We start from the raw sequence: 15,319 nt of genomic DNA, 5'->3' as shown, positions 1-15,319 counted from the left end.
GCATGCTCCCAGGTATAAAGTACGATTTCAAGATTACCTCTCAATTTGCAGATAAAACATTTGTTCTACCAGGAAAGGCCTACCTCTTTCAGGCTACCCAAAGATTGTTCTATTAATCTTTCAAACAAAACACTTCTTCGGCAATGTCTACCGAAATAGACAAGGGTGAGAGACTCCGTCTGTCAACTCACATAACTTTGACAAAAGAATCTTATTCTAGAATAACCCTCTTCCAGCATGGGCGGGGTACAGACTAGTCATATTCTCCCACGGAAACCTACCCTATACCCAAAGTTTTCCTGCCGAAGCAGACCAGGACGCATGCCCAGTGGGTTCCAGTCATATCGTTCCGAAGTACTTGCGCTCATCGGGAGGACAGACCATGGGTTGAGACATTTCTTGCGTGAAGAGACCATTTAGGGAAGGTATATGACTATTTGCGACGCGTGATCCGGGAAATGAAAGTTGGTCCACGAGCTTGACCACTCTTACTTCGTGCGGAAAACACATTACTCTAAAGAGTGAGGAGACGATGGCTCCCATGCAATATATATAGTATCGTCCAAGGAGTAGGTTATAATCCAAGGGTCCTTGAACGACCATCACGTTCATTTGAATGGTCTTCCCTCTCAATGTTATGGGCACATTGGGGAGGATCCCTAAAGGTCGACTGGTTCCTTTATCAAAGCCTGTCAGATTTCACATTTCAGGCGAAAGCGCTGGCAAACCAAGCGCTTTCCAAGCAACAGAGGAAAGGATACTCATAGATGCCCCCTCATCAATGATGGTGCCAGCCATGACCATTCTGTATATTTGGACGATAATTCTGAATGGTATGTTTGCTGGCAAACGGGGTCTGCCTAGTTGGTTCCAGTCGAAGGAGACAACTAGGTTGCTTGGTGGTGGGACCGAGTAAACAGCCGAGTATCGTTCTGATGAACTTCCTTCTTGCGATAAAGGAATGGGGGGAGTGCCCCCGTGCTCGTCGGAGTCTGTGCTAATGAAGAGAATTTGGATGGTGTCATCTTTATCCTCTTCAGTGATTGTATCATTCGAAGATAAATCCTCTGAAGGCAAGACCGGGTCAACTGCCGCCTCGACCTTTTGACTTTCGTCGGGTATGGATTCAGCTGGTTCATCTTCAATGACCGGCGCTTCAGCTGACCACTTGAGCGGGCCAGCTGGATTTTCAACTAATGAAGGACTCGGCAAGAGTTTTTTATATCCAGGAGGAAGTCGTAACGGTGAAACCGGACGATCATCCAAAACTCTTTTCGCCTCGTCTAAGAAGGGACAACGGTGGATGGCGTGATCGCCTTCGCACAGTCTACAGGGAGATCTAGCTCTCCCTTTTTGTCCAAGGACTTCACTTTCGCTAGTTGACGGTATGCATTCAACATGGCTATCAGAGGTTGATGCCACCAGATTGTGCAAACGGGGAGACCAGTCCCTTAGTATCCGAGGGATGCAAGGACAATCTCTGTGGAAGTGGTCTCCCTTGCATATGACACATGGCGATTTAGGCCTAGTCAGTGTTGTGTGTGGATTTTTGTCAGACGACACTTGTTTGCCCCCAGTCGCTTTTGGCTCCTTCTTCTTCTTCTCTTTCTTCTTCTTTTCCTTCTTCTCCTTAGGAACTTGGTTTTTTGTTTTACCAGTTCCGTCAAGCGAAGAGGAAGGAGGAGAGGAAGAATTAGAGGAAGGAGGAGAGGAAGAATTAGAGGAAGGAGGAGAGGAAGAATTAGAGGAAGTAGAAGGCTGGTGGGCAACTCTGGACTGGTCTAACTGTTGATTTAACCATTCAGGAATAGTGGTGTTCTGAACGACATTGGTTGAGAAGAGCCAGACCGGCAAGCCAATTGTCAGTCCTGGAAGTGACAATGTGGCCATATGGAGCGCACCAACATCTCCCCAAGAGGAGAAGGGACTAGGATTTCCACCAAAGGGAATTCCTTGGTTGGTGGGTTCCATTTTCTCAACCTAAAGATCAACGCAGGAAAAAGGGGTGATTGTTCCGTTTAAAATAAATTTTAACGACGCTTTAGACACAACTTGCTTTTTCAGTTTTAAAGAGTCGAGAAAAAGCTAAAGATGACTCTAGTCTCCTTCGATGTTTTAACGAGCCCGAAGCGACAAATGCTCGGATGGACTTTTTCCATTATAGAGTCTGAAAAAGGCCAAAAGGAACTGCTCTGGAGTTCTAGGTAGAGGGTGTGCCAAACTTTTCGCAAAACCGCAGAATACTTTTTAAGGTACGGGCGGTCAATCTTCCTGAATGTTGTGTTCAGTGCATTGCGATTAGTAGGGCGGCCGACACGGCTTCCTAAGGATAAAGGTTTTATGCCTATAGGGGTCTCCCAATATATACTCGACGGTACGTGGGAGCACAATCCGTACTGGCGCTATCGTCCCTCAGGAGGAATCACCCACCATCAGTGAGATCGACAGTCACCAGGCTTTACGGCGCCGGAACACGTCTCTAGCCTATACCTCTATGTTGTGCGTTAAGTTACAAAGCGTTGTTAAGTTCATTCAATTTATTTTAGGTTGATCTTTCTTAGAAGTTTGCCTTTTTGGATCACCACGAGATGTATGATACAATTCCTAAATGCAGTCTAAAGATGATAAGCAAGCTTTTATATCTTTTCAACAATGAAAATCCTAGCTACAAGGGGAAAAGGAAGACACAAACTTTTCTCAAAGAGCATAGAGCACGCTGTAATGCACTTTTCCCTAAATCAAAGCATGCAAACTATCAAAATGCAAATGCACAAATGCATGTATTTCTTTTCGCTTTCTTAATATTGATGCCTAAAAAGAAAGCTGTTGTACAAATTTGAATTTGATTTCAAGTGAAAACATAAACAAGTTCCTTTTTCAAAATCAAAAAGATGATTACGACACTTTGTGATTTACTTGTTTTGACACTAGAAATGCATAAATTCAAACCAAATGACAAAAGTAAAAGCTCAATCAACTGTGAACAGCAAACAAACTCACTCCTAAGATCAAAACGACACTTATGACAGGTCTAGATCTAAGGGCGACAGTATGACTAGTTTACTTTTGTAATGGGAAACTGCAAATGATGTAACAAATACACAAAGAACAAATACAGTTTCTTTATACAACTGAGGCGGAATTGAGGCAAAGAAAAGGGGTTTCAGATAGGTACACTGACTGATAACAGGCTGCAAAAAATAGAGATGAAACTGAGCAAAAGGAATCAGGGAACCACAGCTGCACAAGGCAAATACTGATCAGCGCACTCCCAACACAGAGGTTTTGACATTCAGCGCAGGTAGCCTTCACGGGACCTGCGTTGAAATGCAGAACCTCTTCACAGAGTCTGCGCTGAAGCAGAAACGAGAGTTGTTTCTGGGTTCTGGGTTACGGTTTGCAGTTAAATCTACAGTTTTTGGTCGAATCAAAGCTATCAATTAGGTACAATTAGGCAGATGATTTATAGGAGGACTAAGATCTATCACAAAGGGCTGTTAGAGCACTTGTGAATCAATTTGTTTAGATCATAAAAACAGGCCCAGTGAGTGGACATAGAGTGGCAGATCTCTACTTTGCATTTGAAAATGGCAAATGCATTTCGATTCGGCACTCGTGAGTTTATGAGAAGAACAAGAATAGAAACACAAATAAACCAACAATATACGATCCCCAGCGGAGTCGCCAATTTTTTGTTGGGAAAAGTATCCAATTCGGAATGCCCCTATCCCACTCTAAGAGGTGATAGTGCCTTAGCAACAAACAAGGAAACTTATTCGAGTATTCTTCTTTATGGAATGTAAATGAGGAAGCAGGATCTAACTAACCTGTGTCTTTCGCAAGTTTGTTGATCCAATCGCTCCTCTCTTTAGTAGCTCCCAGCTCCCAGCTCTCTCACCGGCCCAGCTTCACAGAATTCCTGCAAGATCACAAGAGAGAGAAACTACAAGAAGATACAGATATACATTCATAAAAAGCTCAAGATCAGATTAAGCTAAACATGTAAGCATAACAAAACATCATTGATATACAACATGTAGGAGAAACTCAAATAGTTTATTGATAGAGTAATAAAGTCCAAGAGGAGATACAACCAAGTGAGGCCCGATCCAGCATCTACCTCCCAGCAATGGAATCCCTTCCTCTCCTCCAACAAAGCATAAATCACCCAATGTACTAATCTCAATCTCAAACCAACAACAATTCTCTGCAAATACAAAATTCCAGCCTCCTGAACCTCTGGGTGAGAGATCCATATATAGATGTGAGCCAAGAGGATGAGTCAGCTCATGTTTTGACTTGTTGCTTCTCTATGTGAGTTCTTGCTTCCACTTGGAGGTTGAGAACCTCTTACTCATCACTAGTCGAATCCATTGAGGCAAGTGTCATTGGAGAAGATTCTGGAAGCTTCCAGGGTCTTTCCACCTCATTGAATGAGCTTGCCATTTGTCATTTCCCGCTCAGCGCACCCTGGTAGTGCTTCTATCTGCGTTGCAGTGCACCTAGCCAGTGCAGACTTTGACATTCAACGCAGGCAGCTAGTGGAGCCTCTGAATTGATCCTGAATTGACTATTTCTGAGTGGTTTTGGGTGGAGAACTTATGGGAGAAGCTGTCATTGGTTGACCTTGTTCCTTTAGGAGCTGTAACAACATCTTTAGGGACTTTGGATCCCTTGAATTATGGAAATTTCATGCTTATAGCTGTAAGGCACAAAAATGTCTATAACAGATAGTCACTTGTGACAACAACCTTTTATGTCCTGGATTTGGTAGCTCAAACACTGAGGTATGATGCGATAGTTTTGAATGATTCTAAGAATTCTGGATTTTCATATATGTAAAGAAGATACTTAAATCTTCCATCAAGAAATTCCTAATCAATTTCACCTTCATGAAATCACCATGCAAGATTATAAAAGCATGTGTGAAATTGTTCAATGGATTCATCAGGTGCTTTCCATGATTTCATAATTTCTTTATTGAGTGCTTTATGGTCAAAATGATTGAAAGCATGGTCTGTCTCTACGAACATATGAGGGAGAGAGTGAATAGATTTTTCGAGCAGTGTGGAACACTAATATAGTGGGTGCCCTCGAAGCGTGTGTGCAAACAGCGCACAGGTCATGTAATCTTAAAATATTTCATGCCTTTCATAGGAGCCTACAATGTCAATTGCATGTCTAACGAAGGCTACTTGGCCTCCACCATCGTATGTTTTACGTGACAAGTTATTCCAATGCTCTTCTGAGATTTCAAAGTTGTTTCCATAAGACATACACTCTGGAAGAGAAATTTTGAGTTTAGTCATGATAAGTATGCGAAGATTCAAAATATATTGTGAGGACCTAGCTTGTCATCTGGCCCTCCTTATAACACCAGAAATGTTGATGGTGCTGGACTCGCCAACATTCATGGGATCTCCCCGGTATGAAATCGCAACTAGAACTCACACTGTTTGGTGTAGGAGTCCCATCCAATATGATGGCTTGGTTGCCATTATCTTAAATATTTGCCTTAGCTCTTGCTTTTCAACACATGAGAGTGGTTTAATTTGTCTTCGAACAATGAGGTTCGCATGCCTGGTGAGTGCTTAGTGTCACTTGTGTCAAGGTCCTTTCACTATAGAGCTAAAGGGTGAAGGTGAGTCTCAAGTCGAAAGGGAATAGTCCCAACTCTATTACAGACACACAACACAGCAGGACATGTGCAGTTTCTAGCGGAGTAGTCCACACAAATGTGGTAGTCACAAACACAAAGTGAACAGATATCACGTACAACACCTAGCAAAATAGTCCACATGATTGCGACAGTCGTTGTAACAAGATTACGAGAATGAATATGTTGAGTGTCTAGCGTAATAGTCCACACGGGCGAGACAACATTAACAACTTATACAACACATTTCCAACATCATATGTACTAAAAGAACCAAAATAGTTCCATTTTCTTAATACAGGTTAAAGCAGCATGCATTACAAGCGTCCAAAGCATAGTCTTACAAATGAATACAATACCTGTATGAAAACATGTTGGCCTATCAACAAGATTTTGAATTAAGCGAAAGTTCCAAGACAAATTCTTACACCATTACATCACTAACCCTGATAGCAAGGTGTTGGGGCCACTACTCGCTCCTCAAAGAAAATAATACAGACTCTCAAGGCTATGTGGGAGGAGCCAAGGTGAAAATTCCTTTGCATGTATAGATGAGGGGTATATATAATCAAGGGTCAAACTGGCCCTTATGATTTTTTAACTTCCCTCATGACTGTTCGACTTACATGACTCTTTGACTTCATTTGTGGGTCTCTTTGACTTCCATGTTACATTACATTGATTAAATAGTTATGACCAATAGTAGTGATGTGGTCGAGGCGATTCATGACACAAATCGACATGACATTGCTGGTATGCGCATGTTGGCTGTGTTGTTCGTGTCGAGTTGTTGTGTTGTGGAGTGATGAGTGTGCCCGTGGTGTACCATAGCTTCACCTCCGCATGGAAGAGTGTGAGGATTCTTCAATTATCTTGGTGTTCACTTTATGTTTCATGCATATGCACTTGTCTCCTTCGCTTTCTACTTGGTATGCTTCATGTGTTCATCCAACCACGAGCACGACTTCTTTCATGTGCTCCTTATTCATCTCCTTCGTCATCGTGCCATGTATCATCCATGTACTTGTTTCTGCAATCACTCATGATGAGACTACATCAAATCCAAAAATCCCCTAGTCTACCATGATGTATTGTCTTTAGTTTCTAGGTGTAGGTGAACGGGAGAGAGGACAAGCTCTGAAATAGCACAAAGCACATTTCAGGCAGGGATGCGGGCTCCGATGCACTGTCAAGGAAAATTGTGCAGAGGTCACTAGGATGCTGGGATGAGTAGTCTAGAACATCAATGACATTCTGTAGGATTTGCCTCAACTGGAAGGAAGAACTATGTAATTTTTTCAGGGAGGCAATGCAGGCAGCAAGGAGAACACTGGCAGTGAAAACAACGTAGATTCTCTGGGGAGGCTGGAAGTGGGTTGCTGGAGCTTGCTAGCCAAAACTGCATAGAACTGGGAGGTGGGAAAGCAGAACATGTTTGCACAGTTTCTAGGCTGAGCAAGGTGTTTGGTAGTTGGTGGACAGTCTAGGAAAACTGCACAATTTTCAGGAGGGTTAGTAGGCTAGTTGGCAGGGGGACTAACTGACAGAACTGTGCAATTTTCAGAGACAGTGAAGTGATAGACATCAGGTTCTTGTCCCTATTTTCTATGCAATTTCTTCAGTCAACGGAGGTGGGCACGGTGATAGCTTCTGCACAATTTTTGGGAGAAGTGAAGCTCGGGGTTACTGCCTAGTCAAACTCTCCAGTTGACCAGTGGGAGGCTTGATCGATTGGCTTGCTGGAAGCGTAGATTGAAATGGATTCTTGGGAAACTTCTACATTGTTTTGGTTGATATTCAACCAAGTCGATTCCAGGATTGTGTAGTGGAGACTGCCTGGGAGGGATGCTCAAGCTCTACACAATTCTGGGCAGCAGTACTTGGTCACTAAGTGCTCAGACTGCGTGATGCAACTCAGTGGAGGTCCAGCCAATGGAGGGTGTTCTGATCGACATATTTTCAGAAAAATTGCTAAGTGTGTGAGTGAGTGAACTCGTGTATACATTTATTTGTGAACACGCACTCAACATGACTCGACAACAGGACACCTCAAACCAACAAGACAAGATGTCTCAGCATGACTAGCTGCAGGACTGTCTAATGGTGAAAGCAACAAGTGCGACACTTCGGATAGACCTTCGGATGATTGTGACGACATTTTCACAACAGTACTTACAACATCATGTGTGATTTTGATAGATGTTTACATAGCAAACATAACTCGTACACAAAATTTAACATCACAAGAACGAGATTGCAAGAATGACATAGCAATCAACATGTCGAAGATGACAGTTAGTCAAACAAGTGAAAAGGAAGCAAGACATGTTGAGGAAACACATGAAATGACCCTTTGTGTTTGCGCACATGCATGTTACTAAGGATAGGATGATATGAAAATGACAAGTAGTCCTACAAACTCAACTAAGAGGTGTACTTCGAAAGGTGTTCCTTACTTACCATACTTACCCTTGAGATGATAATGCATTCGATGGAGTTTGCATGTGGTCTTGATATTTTCCATTACTTGGTATCTTGGTCCTTCTCTTCAACTCCTTTAGAGTGATCTCAGCATGTAACCTTTTCCTGTAGTCACTGGGTGATGGATCAGCGCGGTTTCAGCAGGAAGTGACTATTGTCAAGATGAGGCAATGGGAGGCCCATCTACCCAGTTTCTCTATGCGATATCGACAAGACAACTTGGACAACACTATGAATTTTTTATGCAAAGGACACTGCTGTGAGATGGGGGCCCTGGGAGGACACCCCTATGCAATTTATGAATGCAAGAGCCTAGCTACTCTGTGCATTTCTAGATAGCATTAATGGTTTCCTGATTGCTATGCACATTTCTAGAGAGCAGTGTTGGTAGCCTGACTGCTTCGCGCATTTCTGGAGAGCAGTGTTGGATGGGGTCTTTGTGGGCTGTGGAGTTTCAACAAGAAAGGGAGGAAGCTTGATGGTTGAAAAAGCAAAGTGCAAAGTTTCGGGAAGCTTAATGAGGCTAGGTTTTTTAGGAAATGGTTAAGTGTGAGATTAGTGACACAAATGTAAACAGTGATAAGAATCAATTGTGATTGCATATGCACACTTAGCGACACAACATAGACCATCCACAATGCATAAGACATACTTTTCTTAATGCAACAACCTTCATGACAAGAGTACGTGAAGTGGGTGTGAAACATATCTATGTAATGAAAACAACTCCTATGCGCAGGGTTTCCCTTGAAGCGAAACAACATTCGCTTTGCATGAAAAACAACAACCCATATGCCCAAAGATGACACATATTTCATAAATATGAGAACACGAACAACTCTTAAGATCAAGGAGTGGATCCTGAAATAATCAACTTACCAACAAGTGACCAAGGATGATCGATTGTAGGATCTAAGGTAAGCTCTTAAATTTACATGCTAGCCAAAATTTTGGAGGATGGTTATAGCCACTACAACAAATTCACAAAATTACTGTTATGACTTATAGAAGTTAGGGTGCACCAACATGTAAATTATGGACAGTTGAATGAGAGGGGCCACTTACTTTCCACCACATAGCCTAGGATAAGGATAATTGGAGACCAAATCGACCCTTGAAAGCGTTCTTTCACCCTTGGATGCTTCCTGTAGCAATTTCCCGGCATTCGTGTAGCATTTGTAGGCTTCCTGTAGCTTCATGTAGCTTCCTCTTGTAAAAATGACAGAGTAAGATTCAACTCTCCTCGATGGCTCCTTGAGCTCGTCCTTACCTTAACTATTTTTTAAATGTGAATAGATGCAAGAGAATTTGAGCCTCAGTACGTTACATACTATTTTGGCCATGGCTCGGAGCGTTGTGATGACTTGGCAGAGGCACGCATTTTCCTCTTTTGGATTGTTGCCCCACCTCGAGTGATCATTCCCTTGTCCCTCGTAATCAACACCCACTCTCTATTATCTAATCTTGACTAATGTGACACTCCCATTTTGCATGATGACTCATAAATCACTTTTTTTTTTACTGAATGAGGTGGCCAAGTTAATTGGCCACCTCCAACTTATAAAAATACCTTACCTCCACATTCATACATTTTTCATTATTTTACACATAGGGAGGAGCTGAGAGGTTTCCATGCCTGTGCCTACCTTGTGTTCGATCAATGTAGGGGTGTGCATGCTGGAGTGTTGGACCTTTGTACTATTACTCAGGGAGTTGTCTTGTTGTCTTTTTCTGCTCCTGTGTATATTTTCTTTGCTCCTGTGTGTTTGATTGTTTTTGTTGCTATGTGTGCAGGTCCCTTGTTGATATCCTAGGTGTTGCTATTGTTGTTGTTGAGTATTTCTTGGAGTGTTTGAGTGCCTCATCAGATGGTATCATCTCCTCAACTTGACGGGAAGGAAAAAAATTAGGCTTCTGGCTTTTCTGTAATGGTTGCACAAGTTGCTATAGGAGAATCTTGTAGCAACCATTTTTTTCTTCCAAGGTATTTTAACTTCGGGGAAGTGATGAGGAAGAGTGTATAGGGCTTGGAGGATGATGTTAGGGCCCTGATTGAGTAGTGTAGGGTTGTGGAAATGGAGGGAATGTGCTATGTGTTTTTTTCAAGAAATTTTCAAGATGAGACAGAGTTTAGGGTTAGTTTTGAAAGATATTGATTTTTTTGTGAACGGGGATGTTTGAAGGATGGATGGGTGGTGGATCAAGGTGGGAGACCCTAATTTACCTTTGTCCAGTTCATTCTTGGTGGTTTTCTCAATCGGATCCCCTTCCTTGTAGATTTTTGGGATCTTCCTGTAGTGCTACATGATCTTTCTGTAGCAATCTAGAGAAGGTTCGAAATTGGATTTTTGATCCACCAGGAAGGTGGAGAGTGGTGAGGATATGGTTTTCATGGAGGATATGGAGTGGGTGGAGGGAGAACTGGATGGAAACTTGAGGATGTTGGTCTTATAGCTCTTAAATTCATCATTTTCCTTAAAACCTGCAAAATGACAAAAATTATTAACAGACAAGTTGTGGATCCATGTCATGAAATTCTCCTTTGTTTTTTCTTCTCTTTTTTCTTTTTTGAGGGACACACAAGTTGCCTCAAGAGATATTTTCAACCTGTATGCCTACCCTAAGCGCCTCAAGGGAGGTTTTCACCTAGGGATATTTAATTTTTCTTTTATTTTTTCTCTTTTCTTTTTACTCCTAGACTGTGTCAAAGAGGTTTTCAACCCAAGAGTTGGCCTCAAATGCCTCATAAAGGTTTTCATCCATGCCTTTTTATTGTTTTTTCTCTTTTTTTTTTCACAAACAAAGACAATATCTAGGAATGTTGTGACTTGGAAACTATGACACTTCCAATCACATTCACCTCTCTACTGATGGTGTTGATGAATTCTTCCTTGCACATAGGTTTTCTGAAAACCTTCAATTTGTAGCGATTGACAAGCAAGGAAATCCCTTCCTCATCAATGGTTCTGATTTGAACAACTCCATTGTCATGGAATTTCTTGATCAAGTATGGGCCTAACCATCTTGTCATCAATTTCCCTTTGAAGTCCTTGAACCTAGAGTCATATAGCAAAGCCCAATCCCCTTCTTGAAAAACTTTGTCCTTGATATTCCTATCATGCTAGACATTCCTCTGCAATTGGATAACTTTGGTGTGTAGGAGGGCCTACATTCTGAATTCATCTAATCCATTTAACTAGAGCAGCCTCTACTATTTTTCTTTGGTGACATCTAAATCCAATTGGGCTTCCATTCTCAAAGTATTGTACTAAAACTCAATGCATAGCTTTCTTTCCATAGACCAAATCATAAGGGTCAAACTAGTAGTTGTTTTCCAAGTTGTGTTATAGGTCCAAGTGGCCTCCACTAATCTATCTGCCCAATCCTTTCTGCTACTGCTCACAACCTTAGTGAGGATTCCCTATAATTCCTTATTTGTGACCTCTACTTGTCCATTGGCCTGAGGATGATAGGCAATAGATTTTTTGTGCTTGATATGATGTGCCTTAACACATTATCGATCAAATGTGATGTGAATTGAGCTCCTTGATCAGTGACTATCTATCTTGGGTACCCAAATTTGTGGAACACATTCTCCCTTAAGAACTCAACCACTTTCTCCTATGTTTCTACCTTGGCAGCTTTTGTCTCAACACACTTTGTCAAATAATTAGTGCACACAATTATGTACCTTTTTTGCCCTCATGGTGGATCAATTGCCCCAATGAAATCCATGCCCCACTTCTCAAATGGCTCCAAAGACACGTGAGGTTTTAAAAGCATTTCATACCTAGGGTTAGGTATCCCCATCCTGTGGCACTAATCACATCAGTTGGTGTATCTTCTTGCATCTTGGTGGAGAGTGGGCCAATAGTGGCCAACTTATAGAGCCTTGAAGGTTGTCAGCAAAGTGACCTCCACAAGGCCCATCATGATAGGCTGAGAGGATATCAAAGACTCCCACTTCCCTGACACATCTCCTCAAGATTTGATTTGTTCCCAACTTGAAGAGATTTCCCCCAATCCAAGTGAAAGGGGCACTCTTCCTTACAATTATGCTCTTCTCCTTAGATTTTGGAGGGAATTTTGCAGCAACTAGGTAGTTGGCTATGTCAGCAAACCATGGAGAGAGAAATGAGAGAGAAAATAAATGCTCATCTAGAATTTTATCATCAACCATTCCTTCATCACCTGCCGACAAAGAAAGTCTAGACAAAAAATTGCAACTATATTTTCTTTTCCTGGCTTATCAATGACAGTTAAATCAAACTATTGTAATACTAGCAACCATCTAATAATTCTAGCATTCACATCAGGCTTTTTCATTAAGTACTTGATAGTTTCATGGTCAGTATGCACAAAATTTTGATATCCAGTGATGTAGTGTTTGAACTTGTTTAAAGAGTGTACAACAACTAGGAGTTCTTTCTCAGTTACAGTGTAGTTCAATTTGGCCTTAGACAGATTTTTACTAATGAAGTAAATGGCATAAGGTAAATTATCATATATTTGGCCTAAAGCTGCTCCTATAGCTTTGTCGGATGCATCAACATGGATATGAAAGGGAAGAGCCCAATTTGGGCCTCTAAGTATGGGTGCAGTGGTTAATTTATCTTTCAAGACCTCTAGGGCTTCCTGGAAGCTATCTGACCAACAAAATTATGAGTCCTTCACTAGCAATCCAAACAATGGTGAGGCTACTTTGTTGAATTCTTTGATAAACCTCCTATAATATCTAGCTAAGCCTAAGAAGCTCCTAACATCCCACTGGTTTTGAGGAGTAGGGACCCTTTTTATGATGGCAATTTAGTTTGGGTCCACTTATATTCCCTCTTGAGATATTGAATGGCCAAGGACAGTCCCTGCATTCATCAAGAATTCACACTTCTTAGGACTAAGCGAGAGTTTCATTTCAATGCACTTCTTTAGGACGTTCCCCAGGTTAGAGAGAGCCTCTAGGAAGTCACACCCATATGGAGTAAAATCATTCATGTAGATATTTATAGAGTCATGGACTAACTCAACAAAGATGCTCAGAACTGCCCTTTGAAAAGTGGCAAGGGCATTACATAATCCAAAAGGAAGGACCTTATAAGCAAAGTTACCCCAAGGAAAAGTGAATGTAGCTTTATCTTGGTCCTATGGGCTAATCTAAATCTGATTGTAACCATTGAATCCATCCAGGAAAGAGAAGAACGTCTTCCATGCAATACCATCTAAAACTTGATCAGTGAAAGGTAAAGGGAAATGGTATTTCTTAGTGGCTTTGTTCAACTCTCTATAATCTTCACAGGTCCTCCACTTTCCATTCTTTTTTGGGACCAAAACTAGAGGGGATACCCACTCACTATTTGAGATGGGGTATATGAACTTTGCATCCAACAATTTTTGTAACTCTTCCTCCACTATGTCTTTGAGGGTTGGGTTCATTCTCCTATGAGGTTGTTGCACAAGTTTTCATCCCTTCTTGATGTAGATGTGATGAGTACACACTGAAGGATGCACCCCTTTCATTTCTTTATAGCTCCAAGCAAAGGCATCTAAGTTCTCTCTCAGCATTTTTCATAACTTCTCTTCTTGGTTGGCTAAGAGAGAGGGGTTAATCTTCAAGGTTCTAGATGGACAAAATTATATCATTTTGACATGTGCAGGACTTGGGTCTGCTAGGCATAACTTATCTGAAGGATTACCCTCAGATTCCTGCACAAGCTCATCAAGAGGTATGGTGTTGAGGGGTTGGTTCTAAAGGATTTGGTCAATGAGGTCATCTTCATCAGGTTTCCCCCTCCTATAACAACATTTAGGGTACAAATTGGATGGGAAGTTGTATGATACACTTTATTTTCCCCCTCCTCTTCCAACCATAGGGGTAAGTCATGCTCAATGGATGGTTGAGAAGGAGGGTACAATACCAACTGTTTGGACAAATTCCCATTCTTAATGGCCATGTTCCCAACTCTGCAACTTATGTAAGCATCAATAGTGGCTATCCATGGTATTCCAAGGATGAGAGGATAACCATTGAATTTTGTCTTGGGATAGAGAACTAGAAAGTTAATAGGATACTCCCATGAGTAAATAGAGACCATTACATCCTCAATAATTCCCTCAGGAGCCACTATGGACCTATCTACAAGTTGCAGCACTGTGGTGGTATTTCTCAAGGATCCTTTGAGGTTTAGTTTGAGCATGGCTTCTTTAGTCATCACAATGACAGCAGACCCAAGATCAATGAAGTTGTGAGGGGAAATGATGCCATCAATGTGCACATCTACCAGAAGCCTTCTAGGATCTAGATATTTTGGGAAAATCACTCTCCCCAGCATTAGATCGGATAATTGACCAATAACATTAATGTTAGGAGTGTCTTTCTTTCCCCTTTCAGGATGTTTGAAGAATTTCTCTTTTATAAGATTATTGTATATGGGAACATCCTTGATAGCTTGGAGGAGTGGAATTTTAACACAAAGGTTCTTCAATTCTCCCAAACGTTCAGTCTCTTCTGGGGTGTGTCGGTTAGGATGGATCAATCTCTCAAGAAAAGGAGGTGGCTTTAATTGAGGGTTACTCTCTTATTTTTCCTCTTCAGGCTCTTGAGGTGGAGATGGAGGTTGTTTATCTAGTGTCATTGTTCCAGACCTGAAGTTTATTTCTTGAATCTCCACAACATAGGAAGGGTAAGATGTCTCTCCACTATAGACCTATTGTGATTTCTTGTTTTTCGGGTTCAAATTGGGTTGAACAGGCATACGAGGTTGCTTGGGTGGAGCAGGATGAATGAGTTGTGGTTGAGATTGAGGCAAAGGTAATAAAGAAATAGGTTTCTTAAGTTGAGGCGTCCACCCTTGTGATGGGTTATTCCACTGAGGATGTGTAGAAGCATATGGCTGAAATGTTTGATTGACAAGGTGGGGAGGATACTAAGGTGCATAAGGCTAAGGAGAAGGTGTGGACCATGATGGATGAGTGTAATAGTACCAAGGCGGCAGGGGTGTATTCTGTTTGGGATGGTAATAAGAGTATAATGCACCTTGCATGCCCTATCGCTATGGTCGAGGGCCTTGAGGCCTCCTTTGATTGATGAAACATAGTTGTTCAGCCCCACCTTCTGCCCCTTGGTACACAAATTTCAATCTAGGAAAAGAAGGGCACTTATATGTGGCATGGTTTTCCTCATAGACT

The sequence above is a fragment of the Pinus tabuliformis genome, chromosome 9 (genome assembly GCF_031772625.1).
Source record: "Pinus tabuliformis cultivar Carrire ecotype Pingquan chromosome 9, CPIR1, whole genome shotgun sequence".
NCBI classification, from domain to species: Eukaryota; Viridiplantae; Streptophyta; class Pinopsida; order Pinales; family Pinaceae; genus Pinus; species Pinus tabuliformis.
This window is presented reverse-complemented; position numbering follows the sequence as displayed.